The 27,607-nt window shown below is 35.8% G+C and overlaps 1 protein-coding gene across 1 annotated transcript in view; it reads right to left on the bottom strand.

Moving 5' to 3' along the window:
* LOC113082688 (dentin sialophosphoprotein-like) overlaps positions 1-27,607 on the bottom strand; it is a 146,674-nt gene that overhangs the window by 3,436 nt on the left and 115,631 nt on the right. The gene's annotated exons all lie outside the window — the stretch shown is intronic.

The raw sequence follows: 27,607 nt of genomic DNA, 5'->3' as shown, positions 1-27,607 counted from the left end.
CCTCTTCATCTTTCTGCCATTTTCTCCTCTGCTAAAGAAACTCTTAAGCCTCTTAAAAGTCCTCGTCTGTGCTCCTAACAAGTTTGACCTTAAGACCTCTTTTAAGGGTTAAGATGCTTTCTGAATTACTTTGTTCTTTACTAGGATTTTTTCTTTAATTTTAAGAGTAAACACCCACATTTCTACGAATTTTCTTAGAATTTTGTCAATAGGAGCTACTTTTTGCATTAAGATTCTTTATGAATACGGGCCCTGATTCAGATTTTTTTGTAGGCAAACTGATTTAGTGCTCATAGTATCTTACCTGATCACTTTGCTGTTTATTGGTGTCTGTTTGAACAACAATAACAAACTCAATTAGACACACACTACTTTGGTTAATTAGAGTATATATATATATATATATATATATATATATATATATATATATATATATATATATATATATATATATATATATATATATATATGTATATATATATATATACACTGTGTATATTTATTATGTGTCTATATACTGTAAATACATAAAAATGCATTTTGAAAATACTTCCATGTATATATTTATATAAATATAATTGATATTATATAGAAATATTTTAAATGTATAAACATGACTTATTTTTCCTTAAATATATAGATGCATGTGTGTTTATTTATACACATAATAAATATACAAAGTACAAATACATATTATGTAAACAAAAAACTTTCATTTTGGATGCAGTTAATCACGGTTAATAATTTGACAGAACTATATATTTATACATGTATGTTAATGATGAACAGCAGAAAGTATAATAAATCAAATGTATTGAAACCAATGACTTCAACCTAGAGGGACACTGATTACAAAGTACTTTAAGTGTGCACCTATAAGAAAATAAAAGTTTTGAAGGATTGTGTATTAAATTAGACAAATTGGGGCACAAAAATGATCATCTAGTAAACTGAATCACTTTTTGAACCAAGTTTTTGAAACAAGCGGTCTGAAAGAATCAGTTCACAGAAAAAAAAAACAGATTTCCCATCACTAATACTCACCTTTTCTTTTTACTCGACGCTTGTAAAAATAAAACCCACAAACAAATGCAGCTATAATCAGCAGGACAGCAACACATATTCCTGCTTTTCCACTTGCAGACAGACCTGAAACTGAAAGAGTAAATAAGTCATTATTACTAGAGAGCAAATTACCATCAATTTTTTTCAAAATTTTAAGTTTTTTCACTTTTCTACTTTAGTCATCAGCATCATATTACTTTAACTGATAAGAGTTGTAGTGTGTTCTGGAGAACATCACCTAAAATAGCATCACATCATTGAGCTGTCAGAAATGTTTTTACAATTAGTCACTTGACCTTAAGGTGATAGTTTAATACTAGGGTTGCAAAGAGGTGAAATATTTCAGAAACATTACAGAAATTGTGGAATTTATTCAGCATTTTATTTTTTATTATTATTATTATTTTAGTTTCTATAAATGTTCCATCCCTTTGCAACTCTACTTGATACTGGAGTCAAAGCTCACTTTTTCAAACGCAATGAAACAATAAAGAAAAATCCAAGAATGAAAAAAGAAAAAATGTTAAACTATTTTTTAATTGCTCAAGGGAATAAACTAAATAATACTCACCAGTGACATAAACACTGAAGTTCCTTATGATGGTGATTTTGCTGCAGGTGATCTGTAGTTGATATTCTCCAGAGTCAGTGTTTCTGGTGTTTGTGATGATCAGAGATCCAGTCTGATGATCCAGCTTCAGTCGGTCTCTGAATCTTTCAGTGCCATTATTACACTGATCATCTGTACAGTTCTTACTGGGTTCTTCAATGATTTCAGCGATGCAAATGTCAGTAAAATACCAGGTCATTAAATAATTTGGGTTTTTCATTACACCAGGATATAAAGTAACAGATTCTCCCTCCTTCACTGACTTTCTCTTCATTGCATCTCGTTCAGCAGCAGAAACACCTGAAACACAAACCAACCGATGACTGAAAGATCTTTTTGCCAAAACATAAAACAATCTCTGGATGTGAAAGTGATTAATCATGCTCTTTGAAAAGCAACATTTATCTCTGTTTTGCACACATTTTATAAACGTATTTTACACCAATTATTCATTCAAACAGAAAGGATAACATTATATTATCTAATCCTGCTTTTAAACAGATTTATTCATTAAATTCATTAAATGACTCACCATAAACAGTAACATTGAAGGTCTTTTCACTGCTTCTTCTGATGCTGATGATCTTTAATTCATAAAGTCCAGAGTCTGTGTTTGTGATGTTCATGATGGTCAGAGATCCAGTCTGATTGTCCAGCTTCAGTCTGTCTCTGAATCTCTCAGTCCCTTCATTACACTGAACATCTGTACAGATAAAACTGAGATCTCCAGTGATTTGAGCGATGCGAGTGTTATTAAAATACCATTTTATATCTTCTTGTTGTTTTGTTTCAACATTAGTGTGTAGAGTGACTGAATCTCCCTCCATCACAAATGCTGACAGTTCCTCAGTGCCAACACTAAAAACACCTGGAGAAGAAATTAGTAAATTATAAACCAAACATAATTATTCAATAGGAAATTATAATGAAATAGGGATGCCACAGTGAATAAATCTTCAACTGGTAAATGTGTCAAACCTTTTGTATTCAACAACTAAAACAAAATATTTCTTAAAGAGTAACTAAACCTAAACCAACTTTTTTTTTGTTAAGGATCTATAAGAATGGGGCTTTATTAGTGCTGTTCATTGATTCGAGTAACTTTTTTGACATTTGAGTATAAAGTGTTTTAATTCTACAATATATGGTGTAAGGGAAGTCGTGGCCTAATGGTTAGAGAGTCGGACTCCCAATCGAAGGGTTGTGAGTTCGAGTCTCGGGCCGGCAGGAATTGTGGGTGGGAAGTGCATGTACAGTTCTCTCTCCACCTTCAATACTACGACTTAGGTGCCCTTGAGCAAGGCATCGAACCCCCAACTGCTCCCTGGGCGCTGCAGCATAAATGGCTGCCCACTCCTCCGGGTGTGTGTGTGTGTGTGTGTGTGTGTGTGAGATCACTGCTCTGTGTGTGTGCACTTCGAATGGGTTAAAACGCATAGCACAAATTCTGAGTATGGGTCACCATACTTGGCTGTATGTCACTTCACTTTTCGTGAAAACGTCTGAGTGCTGCCCTCTTCAGGTTGAACAGTGGCTACTGCAGTTGATTTTTCCTATTGGATGTTGCAGTGGCAAGTGATGCAAGCAATTTCCAGCTCACCACACCCCTTGGTACAAGCTACCACGCCCTTGGCAGTATAAAACCATCTTGTTCCGTCAAAATCACTGACTGTAGTGAGTCAGGAGTTGGAATTGCGAGTATCGAAAACGACCAGGATAGACTTTTATAGCATCTATTTAGCATAGCTTTTATATAGTTATTTAGATTATTTTGTGTAGCATATCTAGTTAATTAACATAGTTGTTAGTGTAACATTAGTATTGTTAGAAGAATAGTTAGTTAGTGCATCATTTAAGAGAGCTTCAAGTTGGCGTAGATTTATCTGTATTTAGTACAGTGGTCAGGATGGGACGTAGGTGTAGTGTTGCTGGTTGCGACAGCACTGCTGGACTGCATGGTTTACCAGCAGACTTTAAAATTAGGCGCCAGTGGTTGCATGCACTTGGGCTGGAAGACCGCGAGTTCCCGCCTAGAGCTGCAGTGTGCAAACTGCAATTTACATGGGATTGCTTCTCCAATGCAATTCAGGTGGAAATGGGCTTCTCCACACAGTTTGCGCTGAAAAGCGACGTGGTGCGGGAGTTAAGACCGCAGTTTGAGCCAGCTGCTTGAATTGTAGTGATATGTCGTTCTTGAACGATTCGTTCATTTTGACCATATCTTTAATGGGACTCAGGAAGAACGAGTCTTCTCGGGGAGTGATTCGTTCAAGTGCGCATGCGCATTATTCTATAGGTTCTGTTCCGCTAGTAGTAATTCACCTGTCAGTCAATGCAGTCTTGAGCCGGAAAGAGAATTAATTAGTTCATAGTTCGGGTCTTCAGGTTGTTCGTTCTTTTGTCACGTGACAATCTAATTAGTTAATTTACAACCTTCCTTACAAATGGGTGCATAGTACTTATTATTATTTGTTATTATAATTATTGGTTTATGCTTTAAATGTTGTCCAAATGATGGCGAAATCACTTTGAAGAAGATATATATTTTTTTTTAAAACCTTGTCGTATGATTTATGTCTTTTGACTTCACCCTTCAGATTAGACTATAGAACTGTAGTGTTACTTGTTTAGGATTCAAAATGTTATTGGCTTTTAACTTATGTCATTATGTCCTTTTTGAGAAATCTTCTCATACATATATTAGACCAAAACGTCAAGTTTGCCTAGGAAAAGCAATTATTATACCAGCAAACTCAAAATTGGATTACAAATGAACAAACTAGGCTATAAATACTTTGTATTGTAGTCTTGGATTATTATATTATTATGCAGCCTAATGTTTATTGACTGATAGACAGTCAAAAAGACAAATCAATCAATATTTTATTAATAACAGGGTTTTATTTATTTATAAAATAATAACACACCACAGATCCTGAAGAAACAGTTACAAAAACACAGTGAAAGAAATGTCAGAAATAGCGTATGGGGCTGTCACGTGATTAATGAATGACTTTAACCCGAAGACTTGTCAGATAAGAAATGAGGTGAGCTAATCACAGACTGAAGACCCAGGTAAAGAATGAATTAATCTTTTCTGTATCTTATAGCATTTTAGTTTTGTATTGTTTGTAGTGTGATCAACGTTTGCGTAAGTACTAGATGTGTTGGGGAAGTAACACGTAACATTTTAATTACAGTTCGCTAAAATGAACGAAATGAATGAAATGACACAAAAAAAGATTTGTTTATTTTGCTGAACGAGACTCAAAAGTCTGAGTCTGTAAAATGATCCGAACTTCCCATCACTATCGAATTGATATGGCTCAGGCCCTGGCCCTGTGTCCACAGGCACCTCGACATCCTCCACTTCAGGTGAATGTGGGGGGGAAAAGTCCTCTACTTCATATGAATGCTCTGTTGCAAAGCTACCTGCATCACTACAGTCACTCTCCATTTTAGCGTCTCTGACAAGCAGCTGTCAATCAATCCGTCACTGCGGGTCTCAGGTTCACGCCCCACCCGCTCAGCATTTTTCAAATATTGCCAGTGGGTGGAGTCAGGCTCTGACCAGGGGTTTAGTTACCCTTTAACAAAAACGAATAAGATGTCTTGGAGGCAGGGCACATACCGAAGGTCTTCAACCCTGTTCATTGGGACCCACCATCCTGCAAAGTTCATTTCCAGCCTGCTTCAGCACACCTGCCTGTGTATTTTCAAGCAAGAGTATGTTCCTGGTAACAATGCAAATATCTGACCATATTCTTGTTGCTTGTAATCAGAAGTGTTGAGATTTTTAAAATGCACATTGCACTGGAGTAGACCTGTTTATGGAACATACATATACATATATATATATATTTTTTTTTTTTTCATTATGACTCATGCTTTTTATAACAAAAAATAAAGGCTGAAATGTTATATAATGTTATAACTTTATTTGAATATGTAGTACATATCAGTATCAATATTTTTTGTTAGTTTGTAATCCAGCAATCATTTATATTGTTTTTATTAGTGGTGGGCCGTTATCAACGTTAACGTGTTGCGTTAACGTGAGACTCTTATCGGCGATAAAAAAAATATTGCCGTTAATCTATTCTCAAAGTTGGGTTGGGAGCTGGGTCTAGGCGAGTTATGATGACTTTCACCTTGATATTTTATATAACCGACTGGCTGAGGTCAGCCTAAAAAGATGCTCAGGACAGTTGACGGGCCACTGCTGCGCATCGTCACGAAAGCTTATCTTTTTCACGTGTTTTTAAGCCTTACCGCTTGTCGATTTAAACATTAAAGCATCCAAACACAAGACGCGGAAAAGCTGAAAAGAGTAGCTGTTACTCGCGCGCTGTGTTCGGTGCGCTCGAGAGAGAGAGAGCCGCGTATCATTGACAGCGACACTGAACCGAGCTCTCTTCTGCGAAGTTCTCCTCGAAGTTCATCCTGCTCCTGAACGAACAAATACATATCGCAGTTTGAACAAACAAAAAGATGTGAAAGAGCCCAATTCAGCACTCGCGGTGTTCTGGTGTTCTGGTGTTCAGGGCTCGCGCAGAGAAAGCAAAACACTTGAACATCGAATTTGCTTATTTTTGCTCTTGTGCCGCCAAATACATACAAAATATGTCAAAATATCCACCTTGGAAATTATGCTCGAAAAAACGTATTTCTTAAGTGAAAGTAAACAGCTGAGGAAAAAAATGGGATGTGTATTATATTGGATGCGTTCATCGTCTCTTAAAGTGACCGCGCCTAATTTAGCTACTGGCTGCTGTAATGTTAATCCAAGAAAATGAAAATGAAAATCACTCACCGCTCTTGATTTAATTACTTTGTAGTTTTAACAGTCAAACCAAAAATTATTCAGACACCAGGTATAATTTTTTATATATATAGCAAAACTGTAATAATGTGAGAAATGTTGAAGGTGTCTGAATAAATGTAGGTTTGATTGTATATTTCATTTTTATGTTGAAGACTATCCAGTGCTATTTTTCATTTAATTATTTGGTTTCTGTACCTTGACACCTACAAACTTGAAAAGAACTTAAACGTTGTGTAAATAGCACAAATAAATAAAAATAAACTAACATACAAATTAAACCATTTCAAACAGGGCCCACTGGTACAACCAGGCGTAAGGTTGTTTGCACCTTGTGCAACGTGGAATTAGTTTACATCTTTTTCAAGCAGTTTGTGATGCATTTTGGAAACAGGAGATGAGCCCCTTTTCTAATGCACCACATAGCTTGATAAACCCCTTCTCAAAGACTTACTGTTTGTCAATTTTATTTGGGTAACACACATATTCTGAATGCCTTCGGCAGAATTCAAATGAGCCATTTTAATCTAGATTAATTTCAAGAGCACAGTGAGATTAATCTAGATTTAAAAAATAATAATCTATGCCCACCACTAGTTTTTATTTATTTCAGCAACAAGTGCATACTGCTGCTAATTTTATTACATTTTATTTTATTTTTTAATATCAGGACCGGCAGGGATTGTCATGGGGGGAGTGAATAAGCAGCGCTTTCTTCCTCCTTCAATACCAGGTGAGACTCTCCAGGCACCACAGCATTGGCTTCCCACTGTCCCAGGTGTGTGTGTGTGTGTGTGTGTATTTTTGTGCTTACTACTGAATGCATGGACTTGTTTAAATGCAGAGCACAAATTCCAAGCATGGATCACCATACTTGGCCACACATCACTGCACTTTCATTGTTAGCTTGGTAAAATGACTTCAGTGTATTAGTAATTTTTGAATATTTCCAGCTAATTTTAACAATGGGTGTATAGTTGCATTGATATTTTAGATATTTACATTACTGTTTCATTTTTCATCAATAAGGTTGAGTTTAGATGTGCTCGAAACATGCTGAGGACATCTACTGTTAAAGTCGTTTAAATGCTACAAGAACAACAAAAACTGAAACTGACTCATATGCAAGTATGAATCATATCTTTAAAAGACGATAACTGTCTAAACAGACGGACAACTCCTCTGTATTTGGAGGATATCATGTAGGCTACCCATCTGTTTTTCCTTTTGTGTCTTTGCGACACGTAATCAGTAGCCAGGACTACATCGCTTTCATTACTAGGAAACTGAAGCGAGCGAAATAAGAATAAAAAGACATTTATCGTTCACTTTACTTATAGAATAGTTATCGTTTTCGCTCTTGGTGTAAACAGGCTTTAATACCGGTAACACCAGAATGATTTTCTAGCCTACAGAAAACACATCTCAAGGGTGTGGAGAGACAAAGCTCCTTTCATAGTAACACATGAAACAAACAAAATTCACAATAAATATTTCCCATTACGAATATTATAAATAATTATTCAATGAAAACACTTACGAAAATGGTGCTAATTACAAAATATAGATTTTATTTTTAGTAGGTCTACTACATTGATAAAAATAACTCTTGGTTTTATTTAAATGTATAGCCTATTTATTTATTTGGCACAGTTCTTTTTATTCAAAGCGACTCAAATTACATTTTAAATAAACTTATCAGTTTATATAACGATTTAATGGATTTCAACATTTGTGTAATGATAGTTTTTAATACACTTCATTTACTCACTGTAGCCCATAGGGATGAGCACGTGTACAGCTTCGGAAACTCTTTGTGTAAACTGAAACTGACAAGAACAGATTGTAACAAAAATTGTCTTACCATGTGCGAGTAAAAACATGAACCGAGAGATCAACATAGAGCGGAGCATCATTTCTTTCTTTTTTTACAAAGTAAATTTAAGATATGTATATAAAAACGAATTTAATTTCGATTTCATTCATTCATTCATTAGTCCACGTTAATTCTTCTTCTTCTTCTTTGACGTTTAATGGCGGTTGGCAAACCAGCTTTAGGTGCATTTACCGCCACCTACTGGATGGAGTGGGAGCATTGACGGTAATGAAAACTAACTAGGCAAAAGATAAAAATAAAATAAAAGGTAAAGAAATAAGTAACTAACCTAGGTGGTAATTCTTTAAATCATATTAATTACCTCTGTATCTTTGAGATACTTAATTAATCTGTGAAACATTTCTATATCCACATCTTTATTTAACATTTTCTGAAGTGAGATCTGATTTATTTCTATATTAAGTGCTTCTGTAAGTTGTAATCTTTCATTATCATATTTTTTACATTTTATTCAAATATGCTCAACTGTTTCAGGAAGATCACATTTTACACAAAGTCCAGACTCATGTTTACCTTTTATAAATAAAGATTGGTTAAGTGCAGTGTGTCCAATTCTAAGGCGAGATATTATGCGGTCTTCCTTTCTATTCCCACAAATTCTCATTTCATTTCCAACTGTTCTTTGAATATTATATAAATGCCGTCCTTTATTCTCACCATCCCATTTAATTTGCCACATATCTTTTGATGCTTTTTTAATTAGCCTTTTTATTTCTAATTTACTCATTGGACTATTAAATTCTATGTCTGGACGTTTTAATGCTTTTTTCGCTATCTGATCCACCACTTCATTACCTTCTATACCTATATGTGCAGGTATCCATACGAAATAAATAATTGTTTTTGATTGTATTCTGAATAAAATCTGTAAAATGTCTGATAAAATGTCTTGTTCTGGTGTTGTCTGATTGGTAAGTTATAAACATCATTTGCTGTTCTTTGCAGATCAATCAAATAAACCAGACAATATTGTGAGATATGTTCTGGATTCAGGTATGTCTCTCAATAAGCCTGATTTAAAATAAAAAATACTGATAGCAGATAACACATTGTATAGATATTACTTATTACTTCACATATTAATACTGTATATGTTGTCCATGCATTTTTCTTTGCTCTTAGGGATATTCCTCAGTTCACATTTAGAAACAAGAACTGATTTAAGGATTTGTAAAGCAACAAAAGTGTGAAATCTGTTCCGGTTTGATCATCAGGTGTGTTTATTGACTCAGTGATGGAGGGAGATTCTGTCACTCTACACACTGATGTTACTCAAATAGATGAAGACAATGACAAAATGTGAGGGATGTGACTCTCTCCTGACATCTCAACATCACTCTGTCAATCATGCACAGGTGTGGCAGTGGTTTATTCACTGATCTGATCTTTGTCTTTTGTTGTATGTCAGTGTAGTACTGTTAGGGCTAGCTTGAATCGCAGTGAACCAGGTGTGTGGGTCAGAACACCACAGAGGGAAATATCAGTTTGAACAGGTTTATTTTCACAGATATGATATGATCAACTCAGAGGGGTGTCAGCCTTTACATGCACATCAGTCTGTGTCTAATAACAAGATGTGGACCAAGATGCTTGAGGACTGCAGTGGACACCCAGTGGATAAGGTGTTGTGACTCTGAGACCGCTGCAGATGAGCAGACACAGGTTGCTGAGAATGACTGGAGGCGTGAGACAGTTAGAGGAGAAACTTAAGCACAGACTTTAAAGAATCTGGTCTCCTCGAGAGAGCTTTGGTGCTTATCAGTTGAAGCATGGAATGTATGACTGTGATGAATGGTGTGGTTTCTCTGAAAGAAATAAAACAATAGGCTATGTATAATGGAACCACTATTACAAGTATTATTCATACACAGCTATAGGCTGCTCCCCTTTACAGTAACATAATGATTTATAAACACTTTGTATGACAGTGCATCCATGGTCATTATTTATCCACGTTACTCATAACATTATAAACATTGTAACTATGAACTTTGTAAATAAACATGTGCAAGAATATCTGTAGATAATAGCACACACAATCGGGCTGCGTCATCATTGATAAACAATCAGCAATCAGTTAACGATTATTTGTATAGGACGCACACAACACGAGATAGATTCAGTCTAAGGCTTATATAAACTATGATGCACATCTCCAGCTCTTGTTTATGCACAAAACCCCATCGCTATCAGCAGCAGAAGCGGTCTGATGATCTCCAAGTCTTGAACAGTTTCTCTTCCGGCTCCCCGCGATAAGCGCGTTTCATAATAAAAGTCCCCTTTCTGACTAGAGCAACTGCGCTCTGACACAAATGAACTTCTGGACCCACAATCTCCTCCAGAACAAGACTCACTTCTTTAAGTGCTGATCTCTGCTGCTGCTGGATCTCTGTTGATTGTGGCTCTAGCGTAGAGCATTACTCGATGGCTAATTTCGCCATTGCTCAAGCTTATGATTATTATTATTATTATTATTATTATTATTAGATTAATGTTACAAAATGTTTACTGTGATAATATAAAATGACTCTTTCGTTAAAGTTTAGCGATTTTTTTTGTAGTCAAATAGCTTTTTATTTTTCAGTTATGACACGTTTAATCAAACCTGCATATGGTGTTATATGTGTGTAAGCACAAAGCAATGAACAAAAGTCAGATTTCGTATTCCACTGTATGTAACTGCCATATTAGTAACTGCATCGCTGTTTATTTGATCTTTATGGACACGATGTTCATGCCCATGTACAGTAAAATGTAAATTACCTCATAAGCGGTTTGAATATGAAAGCAGTTGCAATTTCTAACCACAAGGTGGTAGTGGTGTTATAAAGTTTCATTGTTTAAGAGAAATGAAACTCTTTGGATGTAACTGATCAGACCCTGTGTTTTGACTGACACCCCTTGAGCAAGGCTATCAGACCTCAGCTAGTACAGTCCTTTTTGTCATACTCCAGAACATAGTCAGTTAATCGTTCTATTATTCTTCAGTTTGGAGAATTTTTAAAGTAAACACTAGCTGTGACCCAAGCTTGCGGAAATGTGGCAGGAAAATAAGCTAAAGTCACAACACTGATAACTCTACGTTTTTCATTTAACCAACATGTAATACCAAAACAAAGCCTATTCTCATGTATCTTGTAGTTAAGCTCTTTCTGTTAAGCTTTTATTTTTAATAAAGTAGATCTAAACACTGACTGTGGATGTGAACTTGTCTGAAACAGGATTGGTGTTAAAGGGCTTTGTTTTATCAGGATAAATTAAAACGATACAAATAACAAAAACAAAACTAGAAAAACAAAGGGCAGATCTGAGATCAGCAACAAACACTGAGGGAAATACTGTAATTCAAATTAATGCGATACATCTGATTTTACTACATATGCGAAGGCAAAACTGTAAATCTTACTGTAGACACAATTTACATATTTTGAAAAACAAACAATATAATTATTGCACAAAGTAATTGAAAAAGATAGAATAAAAGACATTGAAAGGTTAAAATGAAACATGACACCTGACCACAATAAGAATGTATAATGCAATTAAACAAAAGATGTATAATGTAATATGAGGTATGATGCTTCATGGTGACTTGTGGATTCAGGACTCTGTTGAGAATGTGTACCATACACATACTCAGATTCGACTGAACTTACTCTTGGTCATATCTAAACCAGGTTTAAGTTAATCAGCTGAGAGTTCAGAACTTCAACATAACAGTCAAAAACAAGACACAGCGAGTGTGTGACAATGACAAGTCCTAAAGAGTGATTGATAACCAACCAAAGTCTATCATAAGCTCAACGGATATGAAATGAACACAGTGAAAGATAAAAATATATACATCTATATCTGTATATAAACAGATATGAATAAAATTCTTTCTTTCTCTTTCATTAGTGGATCACAGGAACAATCCACACTTTCAGGGTCATGATGCATAAATATATTGCAAGTTATTATTGTGCTCCAAGTATGAAGATAAAGATTACATCACGTTACACCAAACAAGGGTATAAGAATAACTTAATGCTTACAACATAATTATATAGACCACACATTATACTATATACACCTCTGTGAAATTAAAGCACAGCTGATAGATTACTTTTGGGGAATACCACTTTTGCGTCTTCTATAGCGTTTTCCTGAAAGAAAGAAAACAGATTCAGAGAAGATAAATAAAAATGATAGCTGCATAAAGAACAGAAATAAGTTAGGGGTTTTCATATAAATAATAAATGAACCCCAGATAACTCTGGACATAAGAGATAAATCACTGAAGACAGAATCCTGTTTCACAATGTTTACTGTGTTAGGAGATAATACTGAGTTATCAGGTTTTGAAATTCATAAACCCACATTAACTTTATATTTTGCATCATTGCAGTGTCAACATCACTTATTTGACAAACACAGCATGCAAACTTTTTTACATTTTGTCTCATTCTCGTACAACAAATGTGCTTCTAAAGTTCAGACTGTTTGTCTTTTTAATTAATTTTCCACCATTATTTAGATTTGTCCCTTAAACTGAAATTAAATACAGTGTGTGAGGTTTTTGTGACTTTACAAAGCACAGGAATATTTTATAACTGAGTATTGCTGAACATTGATTCACCTGGGCTTCAATTTTATATATATATATATAAAAACACACACACACAGTCTTACCAATGAAACCTGCTGCAAGCACCAGCAGAAGAGAAACACATATTCCTGTGATGACAAATAAAAGCACACGCCGATCTGAAATGATAAAGACAGTATTTATTACAGGAGATTGACTTTTAATTGATTTCTCCTTTTACTGAAGTCATCAGATGAGTTGTGTGTGATTTACAGGATGATGATGATGAGTCGACTGAGAAATGGTGGCATTGTTTGTTTTTTTAGTAACGCCACCTAAAACAGCATTATAATGCTGACTGATATAGACATTGTTCATGGTGATCACTTTATGACAAATATGTAATTCAACATGTATACCATGGTGAAGATATTATCTCAATGATATATTAATAACTAGAGCTCTCTTGGTCAAACAGGCTACAATGAACAGATACAAATCATTAAACTATCTCAACTTGATCAAGGGAATAACTCACCAGGTACACTGAAGTTATTGTCACTGATGATACTGATTCTGCGATGACGGTGGATGATAAAGTTTCTGCTCCTGATCTGTAGTTTATAATCTCCAGAGTCTGTGGTTCTGGTGTTCATGATGGTCAGAGATCCAGTCTGATGTTCCAGCTTCAGTCTGTCTCTGAATCTCTCTTTACACTGAACATCTGTACAGATCTTACTCTGATCTCCAGTGATGTCAGCGATGAGAGAGTCATTAAAATACCACATCATCACAACATCTGTGTTTATATCACCAGGATCGAAAGTGAAAGATTCTCCCTCCTTCAATGACTTTCTCTGTATTTTATCTGGTTCGGCAGCAGGAACACCTGAAACACAAACCAACAGCTGTTTGAAGGATCTTTTTTTCTGCAATAAAAAACAACATCAGAGCCAACAGCCTCATGAGCAGCGCTCTGACACAACACTCCAGTCAAGTCCTGGTGTCCTGAAATTTTATCCACCTGTCAAGGTTTTTCTACCAGGATTTACTGTGCATACGCACATCAATATTGCGTCCTTTTTCTCATGCTGACAAAGATATTTAATGTATTTGCATCACTGTAATGGTAGGTTTAGGGTTGGGGGAGACTTTAATAAAAACGCAATCTAATTGATAGAAAAATAATATTTACAGTATTGTTGGTTTCCTGTAGCTGTATCCCTTCTAGCTACAACCGCAAATATAACACATAATTACTGTATTTGCAGTACTGTAAGGGTAGGTTAAGGGTAGTGGTAGGTGTAGACGTTAATTATCCATAACTTTACAGTAGCATTTTCGTTGTCGAATCGTACTACCCACTGTTTTAATGGGAGGTAGCAAAATCTGACAGCGTAGGACAAATCGACAGAACACCGACCCGTGGTCTGCTGAAATATTATAGTAAATGGCTACTTTAATACAAGTAAAGAGCATAAACGGCTTTGAACCTCTCTGCACTAATAAACAAATTGTGATTTAAGTATATAGTCTTTAAACATCCACAAAAATATTTACCATGAACGACAACTCTGAAGATCTTTACACTGCTGCTGCTGCTGCTGCTGCTGCTGCTGGTGATCTCAAGAAGATATTCTCCAGAGTCTGTGTTTGTGATGTTCATAATGGTCAGAGATCCAGTCTGATGATCCAGCTTCAGTCTGTCTCTGAATCTCTCAGTCCCTTCATTACACTGAACATCAGTACAGATATAACGGAGATCTCCAGTGATTTGAGCGATGCGAGTGTCATTGAAATACCATTTAATCTTTACTTGATGGTTTGTTGTAACATTGGTGTATAGAGTGAGTGAATCTCCCTCCGTCACGGATACTGTCACTCCGCTAATATCCTCCACAAAAACACCTGAGGAAGGAATAAACAGTTTAGATAAGCCAGACAAAGTTTTAAAAATTGAAAATGCTGTGACAATGTTCCTACAGATAAAAATGAAGTTTGTGAGTAGAGAAACATCTGTGGATTCATAATGTACAGACTGGGTCAGAAAATCTAAATATAAACTAAAGTAAGTATTATTCAAGATTAGCCTCGATCATTGAACAAAGTATGTCCTCATATTTTTTTTTCTATTTTTTAAAGTTTCCTTTAATTTTTGTTTTAAAATCCATCAACTGTGTTGGATACATAACATGCATGACTAAACATAATGATCAAAACGGGAATATCCATAACACCCAGAGACATGGTGTTCACAATTTTCAATAAAAATAAACTATGAATGCTTTGAAGCCTAGTAAGCTGGGTCAGAAGTATAACACCGAAAACGATACACTAGCTTTAAATGTGAATACAGATTTATAAGTGACCTTTACTGTTTTAATTGCAACGCCGTTAACCAAACGTATCTACATGTGTCACCCAAAACACTACTAACGACAATTAAGAAATAATAACATCCGTCCATCTTATTTTTCACGTAAGCGCGGGCGCCACCATTTTCGAAATATAATGTGTCAGGTTTCCGGTAAACCACTTCCACTAATAGTGGTTGTATTGTGATTCAGTAGTTTCTCAGTCACTGTGTAGATTTCAGAGTATGTGAGCGGAGTGGAGTGGCAACAATTTCCCCTCCGCGCTCAGAGCATTTAATAATCACTCCGCTCCAGCTCCGCTCCGGGTTCACAATTTCCCGCTCCCGCTCCACTCCGCGCTCAGTGATACCAGAAACACCGCTCCACCTTCGCTCCGTGGCTAAAGTATTTCAGTATGTTTGAAATGTTATGTTCATAACGTAGCCTATATTAAAATAAAAAATAAAATAACAGGAGTTTCAAAGTGGCTTAGGCTATTGTGTGCAAACTTTTGTTTCCTACCACAGGCCAAACTAATAACATGGATGTCCGCATTAATATAATTACTGTATTCTGCTGTGCGAATTTTGTTTGTGATGAAAATAACAGTACATTTTTATTTTATCTAGAGATCAATGCATTTCTTACAGATTTCTGCTCATTCAAAATCAGATACAGATGAAGTAACACTGTAAGATTACATTTGTTTGAATGCATTATTGCAAAAGCGATTGCGTGTGAATGTGCTGTAACTGTTTAAATCATGCTTTGACCCGAAAATATTCAGTAAAAGGAACAGACAAACTCCTTGAGAACTAACCTATAACCTCCCGGCTATTGTCGTCATTGTAACCTTCTGATTTGAGAGATCCATCTGTATCAAGCTATAGTTAAATATGTTTAACATGAATACTTGCTAAATATGCAGTTATATTACGGGCCGTTGGCATGAATTGTACTCGTGATGAAGCGGTGGTGGAGCGCTCTTGGAGTGAGTGAAAACCACAACGCTCCGACTTTTAAAAAATCCGCTCCTCGCTCCTGTCAAAATCACACCGCTCCACTCCACGCTCCGCTCCCACTCCGCTCCGCTCACATACTCTGGTAGATTTTACAGACTAGTTTAATTTAAATATGGACCAAAGAAAAACTGGCATACTTTGTGTAGTTAATTCGTGTCATAATAGCTGGTGCAAGCATAAACAATACCTGCAATAATATTTTTTTATCATAATCCACACACCAGAGCTGAATGTGGATGGGGCACCCTATGATTTGCACGCCCCATCCGAGAGAAGAAGCTTGTCAGCTTTGGTTAAAACTAAAGGCCTTAAACTTAAAGAAACCACTGAAAATTTCTGCACGTTTGCTCTTTCCACTTTGTTAATGGTAGATCCATGAAAATAATCAATTCGCCGAGAAACGATGCTCCAGTGAAGACTCGTCAGGATATAACCATCAACAGGTACATTACAGCTTTTTGTTAAATTACATGCACTAACAAAAAACATTGTTTAAATAATTTCTTTATTGATGACACGATTGGGCATGAATAATATTTAGTGCTAAGATGAAGTTGTTGATAACAGAAGAAAAAATGTGCATAGAGGGATAGCTAAAATCAGTAGCCAGGACTACATCGCTTTCATTACTTGGAAACTGCAGCGAGCGAAATAAGAATAAACAGACATTTATCGTTCACTTTATTTATAGGATAGTTATCGTTATCGCTCTTGAGTGTAAACAGGCTTTAATACCGGTGTTACGGTTTAACTGGTTACCGTGTTATCTGGTGACCAACTTCCTGTTTAGGTATCCGCTGCAGATGTGCTGGAACGACGGCAGCAGATTCGCCGATTCTGAAAGCACAAACTGACGTGATATTAAGTGCCTAATAAAAGCAGACTTGCTCATTGCATTATTTTGATATTCTTGCAGAGATAACAAGTTATAGGTATGATCGCCCGTAGCGGCTGAAGTAAGTAGGATAAACAAAAATAAATAAATAAAGTAAATCTGTGTTGGCACGGGTTTCGAACACGCGCTAAAAGACGACGCGCTGCGAGACGACACTCACGAACCACCAAGCCACCGATCTTTACATAAGCAGCTCCAGATCTCTGGATTCAACACAGGACTCTCGGCGTCACATTGTGAAACGGGCTGAATCAAGGAATTGTGACCGTGTTAACTTGTGACCTCTGTTTGCAATCCAAAATACAATTTTACTGTTGTTATAAGTTAACAATTCCAGCCAAAGCGCTTCTAATGCTGCTAAATGATTTGATACGATCTGGAAATTACTCATCGTCAAAAATTACGAACCCCATTAATGTAAACATGCATAACAACAGCCCAACGTTTAAGTAGCTTAGTTCCATTGGTTCATTGACAAAACACATTCTCACAGTGGCAGGCTGCCCACATACACTTCTTATTTTACAACATAAAAAAAGATATATATCACCTGTCATCTATCCAAGACAACATTTAAAGTGTTACTAAATAGCCACAACTTTTAAAGAGTGTCAAAAACACTAGTAAAAATCAGGATTTCGAAATGGATCCATATCTGTTGGGACATTGTTCCCATGCAACCTCTCAGCCACAATGTCAAAATATGTAAATGACAAATTTCCAAAATCTTTCAATCAATGCTCCACAAGTTATTTTTCACCATCACAATCCCTTTTATTGTAAGATACAAAGGATTTATAGGTACAAGGAATTTATCTTGGTGTACTAGACATTTGTCAAAAATACAAAGAAAACAAAATGAATCAAAGAAATGTTAATGCTCAAATCAATCATGCTACAAAAGACAGTGTACACAGAAGTGGTTCATTTCACTGGTTCATAATCACTAAGCTCATTGGTTTGACGATGCCATCACTAAATCAATGAACTGACTTTAGCTGGAAAATGACTGTTGTTCTCAGTTTTCCTGTTGACTCTGTAAAGCTGCTTTGACACAATCAGTATTGTATAAAGCACTATATAAACAAAGGTAAAAAACAAATTAATATAACACTTCTAGAGGACTTTTCACTGCTTTACCACACACACACTTAAACACAAGCAGGACAAATCAAATCTTCATCAATAGGAGGCTGACCAACACAGTTCCAGTGAAACCATAGGTCACATGTGATATTAATCTGGGAAGAATGCATGTTGCACTTTAAAGACAATGTGCCTGTGTTAACTTGTTTATCATCTATTTTGTTTAATAAAGATTATGTGAAATATTATCTATTATATTATCTAAATGCTGCTGAAAAACCTGAATAAAAACATCACAGAACATTTTCACGAGCTTTAATGGTTGTAATGGAAATGGCCATTTGGGTTCAATCAAAACTTTGATGGTCTTTGCATGTAAGTCTGTAATGACAATTTTATGTAGTCAATTGTGCTTTGTGTCTAGTTGATTTCAATTCAGATGCATACAATCACAACCATTCAAGCAGAAAAATATGTTGCAAAGTTATTTAAACAAAGTAAATTACACTTTACAGCAAAGTAGTGCAACCTATTATTATTAAATATTGTTCCTCAAAGTGAAATGATGCATTCTGTACATCTAGTTTTGCAGTTCATAGCCAAGAAGTGTATGTGGGCAGCCTGCCACTGTAAGAATGTGTTTTGCCAATGAACCAATGGAACTAAGCTACTTAAACGTTGGGCTGTTGTTATGCATGTTTACATTAATGGGGTTCGTAATTTTTGACGATGAGTAATTTCCAGATCGTATCAAATCATTTAGCAGCATTAGAAGCGCTTTGGCTGGAATTGAAACTTATAGCAACAGTAAAACTGGATTTTGGCTTGCAAACAGAGGTCACAAGTTAACACGGTCACAATTCCTTGATTCAGCTCGTTTCACGATGTGACGCCGAGAGTCCTGTGTTGAATCCAGAGATCTGGAGCTGCTTATGTAAAGATCGGTGGCTCGGTGGTTCGTGAGTGTCGTCTTGCAGCGCGTCGTCTTTTAGCGCGTGTTCGAAACCCGTGCCAACACAGATTTACTTTATTTATTTTTTTTGTTTATCCTACTTACTTCAGCCGCTACGGGCGATCATACCTATAACTTGTTATCTCTGCAAGAATATCAAAATCATGCAATGAGCAAATCTGCTTTTATTAGGCACTTAATATCACGTCAGTTTGTGCTTTCAGAATCGGCGAATCTGCTGCCGTCGTTCCAGCACATCTGCAGCGGAGACCTAAACAGGAAGTTGGTCACCAGATAACACGGTAACCAGTTAAACCGTAACACCGGAAACACCGGAATGATTTTCTAGCCTACAGAAAACACATCTCAAGGGTGTGGAGAGACAAAGCTCCATTCATAAAGTAACACATGAAACAAACAGAATAAATTCATCACTGATTTAGCCTTCACATTCAGACATACTTCAAATATTCTCTGATTTCCCCAAACATATTTGTGCGTCCATACAGCCAAGTGTTTTCACAAATTCACAATAAATATTTCCCATTACGAATATTATAAATAATTATTCAATGAAAACACTTACGAAAATGGTGCTAATTACAAAATATTGATTTTATTTTTATTAGGTCTACTACATTGATAAAAATAGCTCTTGGTTTTATTTAAATTTATATCTTATTTATTTATTTGGCACAGGTTTTTATTCAAAGCGACTCAAATTACATTAAATCTACACTTATCAGTTTATATAACGATTTAATGGATTTAAACATTTGTGTAATGATAGTTTTTAATACACTTCATTTACTCACTGTAGCCCATAGGGATGAGCACGTGCACAGTTTCGGAAACTCTTTGTGCAAACTGAAACTGACAACAACAGATAGTAACATAAAATGTCTTACCATGTGCGAGTAAAAACATGAACCGAGATATCAACATAGAGCGGAGCCTCATTTCTTTTTTTTTTACAAGGTAAAGATATGTATATATCAAAAAAACTAATTTAATTTCGATTTCATTCATTCGTTCATTAGTCCACGTTCTTCGTCATCTTCTGTGGGCTGTAATGGAGGTTGGCAAAAAAGCTTTATGTGCACATTCCGCCACCTACTGGGAGATACAAATCTTAAATCGTAAGAAAAAAAGTTAAATCCTGATTATTAACTCTGACTCTTTTACAGTGTTGAACACTGTTGCATCTTTGTTTAACAAAATCTTCAGCTGATTAACTGAATAATTCTCTCTTTAGTCTTTCATTGTCATATCATTTACACGTTTTATATTAATATTATTAGAACAAGTTCAACTGTTTCAGGGCGATCACATCTGACTAAACATCTGGATTCATGTCTTATTGAATAGCAGTTGGTGTGGTTTTGAACAAGTGGTTTGGAAAACGGGAACATAGTTTTATATCACTGTTGCATACAACCAACCAATAAAAGTTGATTGAACATCCATCTTTAATCAGGCATATTAGAAGCTGGACCTGATTGTGTCCATACAATAATGATGGAAGAGTTAAACATTTAAATGACCAAACTGCATTACTATAGTTGCTGGTGTTGTGGAGTGTAGACATATTATCTCGAGTTTTTAATTTGATATTTTCACAATGTGTTTTTGCAGGGTTGAGCATTGTGTAATTTATACAGTGAAAACACAAATGTATAAAGACATTAATTAAATTATTTAACAATAGTTCAATTATTTCTGATAACAAACCCAAAGATATTTTTAAACAAACTCACAGATTCTGGCTGTGGTTTGAGCTAAACTCTGGAAGAAAGTGGATCTCACAAGCCATATTTGAGGATCAACAATCAACAATTAATGTCTTAATAAGAGACATACTGTATTTATATGTAACCGTAGAACCTACTGAGTCAGTAGTTGGGTCAAACTCTGTTGTGGGAGGATTCATAAAGCAGAACAGCTCGAGTGTTTTCAGCAGATGGTTTTATTACATCAGTCCCTGAACTACTGAAGAAAAGGTTTCAAAGGATTGTCTTGTTCTGCTTGTTCTGGTGTTGTCTGATTGGTAAGTTACAAGTAGCATTTGCTGTCCCTTCCAGATCAATCAAATAAACCAGATAATATTGTGAGATCTACAAGAACTGATTTAAGGCTTTGTAAAGCAACAAAAGTGTGAAATCTGTTCCAGTTTGATCATCAGGTGTGTTTGGTGACTCAGTGTCAGTGATGGAGGGAGATTCTGTCACTCTACACACTGATGTTACTCAAATAGATGAAGACAATGACAAAATGTGAGTCATGTGACTCTCTCCTGGTTCAAAGGAAACAGTTTATTGTCCAGCATCAGTGTGTCTGATCTCAGCATCAGTCTCTCTCTACCTCTGGAGGTGGAATATCAGGAGAAAAACAGCTACAGCTGTGTGATCAACAATCACATCACAAACCAGACCACACATCTGGACATCACTCTGTGATCACTCATCACACTAGCTGTGCATCAATCATGCACAGGTATGGCAGTGGTTTATTCACTGATCTGATCTTTGTCTTTTGTTGTAGGTCAGTGTACTAATCAGGGGCGTAGCCATCTTTTCAGAAGTGAGGGGGACAGAAATTATATATAGATTTTATATAAAGATTTTTTATGTTTTTAAAGAAGTCTCTTCTGCTCACCAAGCCATGAATTTATTTGATCCAAAGTACAGCAAAAGTTTTTACTATTTAAAATAACTATTTTCTATTAGAAAATATTTTAAAATATAATTTATTCCTGTGATCAAAGGTGAATGTTCAGCATCATTACTCCAGTTTCACATCCTTAAGAAATCAAATCATTATAATTTGCTGATTATCATATTTAAAACATGAGTACATTTTTTCAGCATTCTTTGATGAATAGAATGATCCAAAGATCAGCATTTATGTGAAATAAAAAGCCTTTGCAACATTATAGAGTAGATCATTCAAAAAAATATTTTTTTTGGAAAATAAATTATAGAAATTAATACTTTTATTTAGCAATCTTAAAAATCTCAATAAATAACATTTTGAAATATATTCAAATAAAAAACAGTTATTTTAAATAGTCTAGTAAAAATATTTCTGTTTACTGTTTTGCTGTACTTTGGATCAAATAAATGCAGGCTTGGTGAACAGGAGAGACTTGACTGGTAGTGGATACTAAAGGCAATTTAAATTTTTCTTTAATTTCTAGCTTTTAATTTGCTTAGAAATCTATAACTGCTTGAAAATAACAAATAATAATGATTTTTTTTAAATATACTACAAACACATTCATCACAAAATAAGGCAGAATAGTTTCTATACTGTTATAAATCTATGTCAATTAGCACTGTTTTGTTGATATACTGTATTTATCACCTGCTGGAGATGACTTGAAAAAAACATATATTGTCGCAATCATATATTAATGTCTTCTTGTTTCCAAAAGTTTCAGTTCTTCTGTCAAAACAACTGTTTTCATACAGTGATAGCTGGATGCTGTTGCCCATATTAGGAGTTTCCTGTTATGACTTTCTGCGCGAGAGCGCACTCCGGCTTCGAGGATGAATGAAACACACACTGCAGGAGTGTTTAACGCTTCTGGGTCCGAATGAAATATCAGGTCATGCGCAGACTATCCTGTCTCTTTGAGTTTAAATCTATATTTATTCACACCAGCTCTGAAAACATCTATGCGAACACATTTGACTGAAAAAGTGCGGGGGACGAATTTCCATGAGATTAAAAGTGTGTATTAAAAATCTACGCCCCTGCTTTCATGTATTTCGGGAGAAACTGGGGAATTCAAGTGCTGTACGTTAAATCCATAGACAGTAAAAGAAATGGACACAGCGACCCCATTGGAACTCAATTGAGACAGGTGAAGCCCATTTTTAGCGTTTTTTAGCACTTCCGTTTCTGACGCGCAGACTCAAACGAAGCTTGATGACGTCAGCAACCTGTCTGACAGATGTAAATCTTCTAGTAGCTGTGCGTGCAAACTGCCATCGTTAATCTTGCAGAGACGGCGAGCTTGAGCGGGGAGTTCTTTGGCGTGAGTGAGCAGGAGTAAGTATTCTGATTAATTATTTTGTATAGTATTTTAAAATGTAACGCCAGTACGCCATATTAAGTTAATTGCCTGCGAGCTTCTCCTCCTGTCTGTACGGTAATGCGACAGAGAGTCGAGTGGTTATGACGCAATCGTTAGCCTATTTTTTACAAAAACTGTTTATACGGGGCCATAATGTAATATAGAAGGTAATGGAGCCCTTTATACATTGTCGTGTATCTTTAGAAATAAATAATGGACAAACGGAGTCTTTAAATGCCTCAGATGTAAAGTTATTCGCTGTCAAAGTGACGCCAAAATGAATGGGAGTCAATGGGAATGCTAACGCAAGTGAAGTTCTGCTAAAAGATGGCAGCCCCCAACCGACTTCAACTTCCGGTCGAGTTCCTTGCCGCCTGGTTAAATCCGGCTGACAGGACTCTGAACTGCGGCGCTCATTTCGTTATAGATCAAGATAATTTATAAGGTTTTTAAACGAAGAATCGGAATATCAGATAGTTGACATGGTAAGCAAGTTTGTGTATATATTTTAATAAAAATGGAAACAATCCTTGCCATGGAAACAAGGGGTCAGTTAAAATATTTGTAATTTACGCGTGAAAGGGTTGATTTAAATATATATATATATATATATATATATTCTAAGTAAACAACAATAGCCCAAGTTTAGTAAACATTTTTATTGTAACTATAAAAAATAATTCTGCATCTTTTTTTAGGTACACCCTGGCACACCCGTGGCTACGCCCCAGGGCTACTGTATATTACTGTAACAGTAAGGCATATTCAGTGAGAATTAGATTGCACACCAACATGAATGAGTGAATATAAATGCAATGAAAATTAAAAATAAAACTGAGACTCTGAATTATGTTTGTTTATAGGAAAAACACTTTAATCATTTGAATCAAACAGGCAGCTCCAGTACTAATTAAAATATTAGTCATGGAAAATAGCATGTATAAACCTTAATTAAACGATTTAATAATCATTTAAAAATAAATTCATACATGCATGTTATTACACTGCATCTTCTGTCGAGGCGCGGGAATTCATTCTGCACAACCCTCACAATACATTATTAATATTCTCTAGCTGTTGATTGAACATCGGTTGTACACGCATTAATTCACTGCATTATGGGATTAAATGAGTGCACTCAATTTTTTGTGTGTTCATTATTTGGTGACTTCACATTGATTTGATAAAAAATTATACTGTTCTTATTAGTGTTATCATATATTGTGTGTGTTACTATAGTATTTTGCATTTTATTTCAGAAAAGTAAAGAGGAGGATGACATGGTGTATGCACCTCTTGCCACAAGAAGATGATCAAACTTCATTCACACTAGGAATCTCCTGAAATATCCTCATGTTGAGTTTGGTGAAAATCAACACATTTATCACTGCCAAAGGAAGATAAAAGAGAGAATAACTTATTTTTACATAGATGACGAAAGAGCATATTTATATACAGGAAAACATTTCGGCTACAGTTTTGCAGTAGTTTTCCCTTGTATGATCACGATATTCCAGCAGACATACAGCAGGAACAAATGTGATCTTAAAGATTGGTTAATGAATTGCTCTTGACATTGTATTATAATACAAGCTCTATGAACCAAGCTATATAAATAACAAACTATTTAAAACATATGGTCCACTGTGTGGCATTTTCATGCATGTCTCCTAAAGTCCCACATAAAATTGTAAACGATTGTGTATATCTTCAAGCACAAAACGGATGAAAATACTCATCAAAAGCAGTCAAAGTGAACTCTGCCACAGTCCTGTTTATATATTTATTTACAGCTGTACATAGATTTGGTCTGATCTGTTGGGTGCACAAACAGCTTTAGCGTGAGCATGTGTCTCCTGGAGGTTTGTGGCTGATGTTTGTTTGTGTGAACAGTGTGTGGTTACAGGGGTTTTTACATTTTTATTCCTGGTCGCATGAAACTCACAGTTTGACTTCTGCTCTAAACAAAACCACTTTACTGTGAAAAACTGCATCTGATGGATAGATGTGTCACACAAGCAAAAGTGATAATGTGAAATCTAACTCTATGAAAGATAATGTGAAACAGTGCTCATTATAAATGAGTACACCACCTCTAAAACGTAATACATTCAGCAATTACACTTTACTTAGAAGACATGTTAGTGTTCTTTGGAGATATAATGTTCAAACAAGCCTGCTTGATCAATTACCAAAGAAGAACAACATTATTTTCATATCAAAGTGATAAAATGTTGTGTTGTAAAAATGAGTGCACCCTCCTGAAAGTTACAAAAAAATTAAAATAAAAATGTAGGCAATTTTTGATCAACGGTGTTGTAAGTGTTAAACCAACACCTTTGAACAAGTAATTTCCTGACAATTAAACATGTTATATAGCCCACTGAATCATACTTGAACCACTTGAGAGAGAACTGCCAGGTGACATATTTCTTAGCATAAAAGTGGACAAAGAGGAATACCAAATTATTGTTTTCAGAGTGAAAATATAGCAGAAGTAGCACCACACATTCAAAGACAATGAACCTTGTGATATAGCTCCTGAAATAATCAGGTCTTCACTTTACGTTTCATTTAGTGATGAGTGAATCTTTGCTAGAAAAAGAGCAGGAGAATAACATATAAGTGTCTCAGAACCAGCAAAAGATATGAAAAGAGTGACTGTTTATCTTACAGATGAAATGCATGCTTGTTGTCACCACTAGAATTACTAAAGCACAATAAACTCATTTAGCTTTTTCCAAGGCCCATATTTATAAAATAGAGACTTCTGGGAATCCATACTCTGGTCTCAAGAGACCACGTCAATCATTTCGGATCCAAAAGCACCCAAAATGTTCTGGTGATGCTTGTTGAGGAGTGCTTGGTACCCACAGTGACGTTCAGTGGTAATAAAGCTTTTATACAGGGATGAATGAGTTGTGCTTTATCAACGCTGGCATGAATTCACACTACTGCACCTCATTCCCTGCATTACTGGGCATTTTCTCAGCATGACAGTGAAGATATTCTTTCCCCCAATGTGAAAACCCTTCAGTGGACATGCATTTCACTCAATCTTAATGCTCTTGAGCAGCTGTGGAGGATTCGGTAGAGACGAGCTGAGCAAAACTCCCCATTAAAGACCGGAGCGTTTAAGAAGTCGTACAGGAGTTGAACAGGACAGAAGTGAAAGTGTATTCAGAGGGGGTGTGCTCAATTATACTGTGCAATATATATGCATAACCTTATAGACTTGTATTGTGCTCGTGCATATAAGCCAGTTTGCTAATCTGCTTGTTTCTATCTCTAGCAAGAGTTAGCAAATGTTTATTACATAAGTTAACTACATTAGTGGTAACATGAAGGGTGATATGGAGGAACCCACACAGCAAAAGGACACGGAACGGACCCGTATCGGCGTCCACTTGCGCGCAATGACGGATCCGAAACGAAGGCGGATCGCGGACCCGTTGCTCCGCGCTGCATCCGCGATTAAAACCTTACCTTCACGGTGGGTCCGTTTTGGACCCGCACGTTGAAACATATATCCGCCACGGACCCGCAACGGACTCCTAAAAATACTGTCTCATCTGGCCCGGGTCCTTTATCCCATTTTCAAAATCCCTTCTGTTCTTGTTGTAGGCTAAAATAGTATATTAAGCTAAATATTAAGATAAACTATGCCTCGTAAGATAAACTATCTCTACACTGTAAAACCCGACAAGTAAACTTAACTCAAACCGTTTGAGTAAACAGATTGCCTTGATTTAAACCCTGTAAGTTTTAAAACTTTGCATTTAAGTAATTAAGTGATTAACTAAGTGCTGATTGAGAATTAGTGATGAACAGCTGCTGTTAACAAACAGAATCACTGAAGAAAAGAGAAACACAAGAACTACTACAACTGACTTCAGACACAGCCTTAGATGAAATCAACTGAAATAAAATACATGAAATCTCTCAAGATCTGATTAAACAACCCCACAAACAGCATCACCAGCTCCACTTATTAATAACCAGACTGACTTTATTTCTTTCAGACGTCTACAGAAGATCTTATTGAGAATGAACTAAGGTTTAGATGTTGATTTATTGTTTCATTTGAAGTAACCGTGTTAGAGATCACTGTTTGTATTAGTTGGGCTTTTGACCCTTGATTTCTGTCTTAGTCTTTCCTCTGGCTGTTATAACCGTGTGTTTCTAAAACACATTGGTTGTAACTCAATACACCCTGATCCGCCGCGGAGTCCTTTTGCTGTGTGGGCAACTACTGA

The sequence above is a fragment of the Carassius auratus genome, unplaced genomic scaffold, assembly GCF_003368295.1.
Source record: "Carassius auratus strain Wakin unplaced genomic scaffold, ASM336829v1 scaf_tig00036718, whole genome shotgun sequence".
Classification (NCBI taxonomy): domain Eukaryota; kingdom Metazoa; phylum Chordata; class Actinopteri; order Cypriniformes; family Cyprinidae; genus Carassius; species Carassius auratus.
Note: the sequence above shows the minus strand (reverse complement) of the source record. Positions and strands in the feature narration are given on the sequence as shown.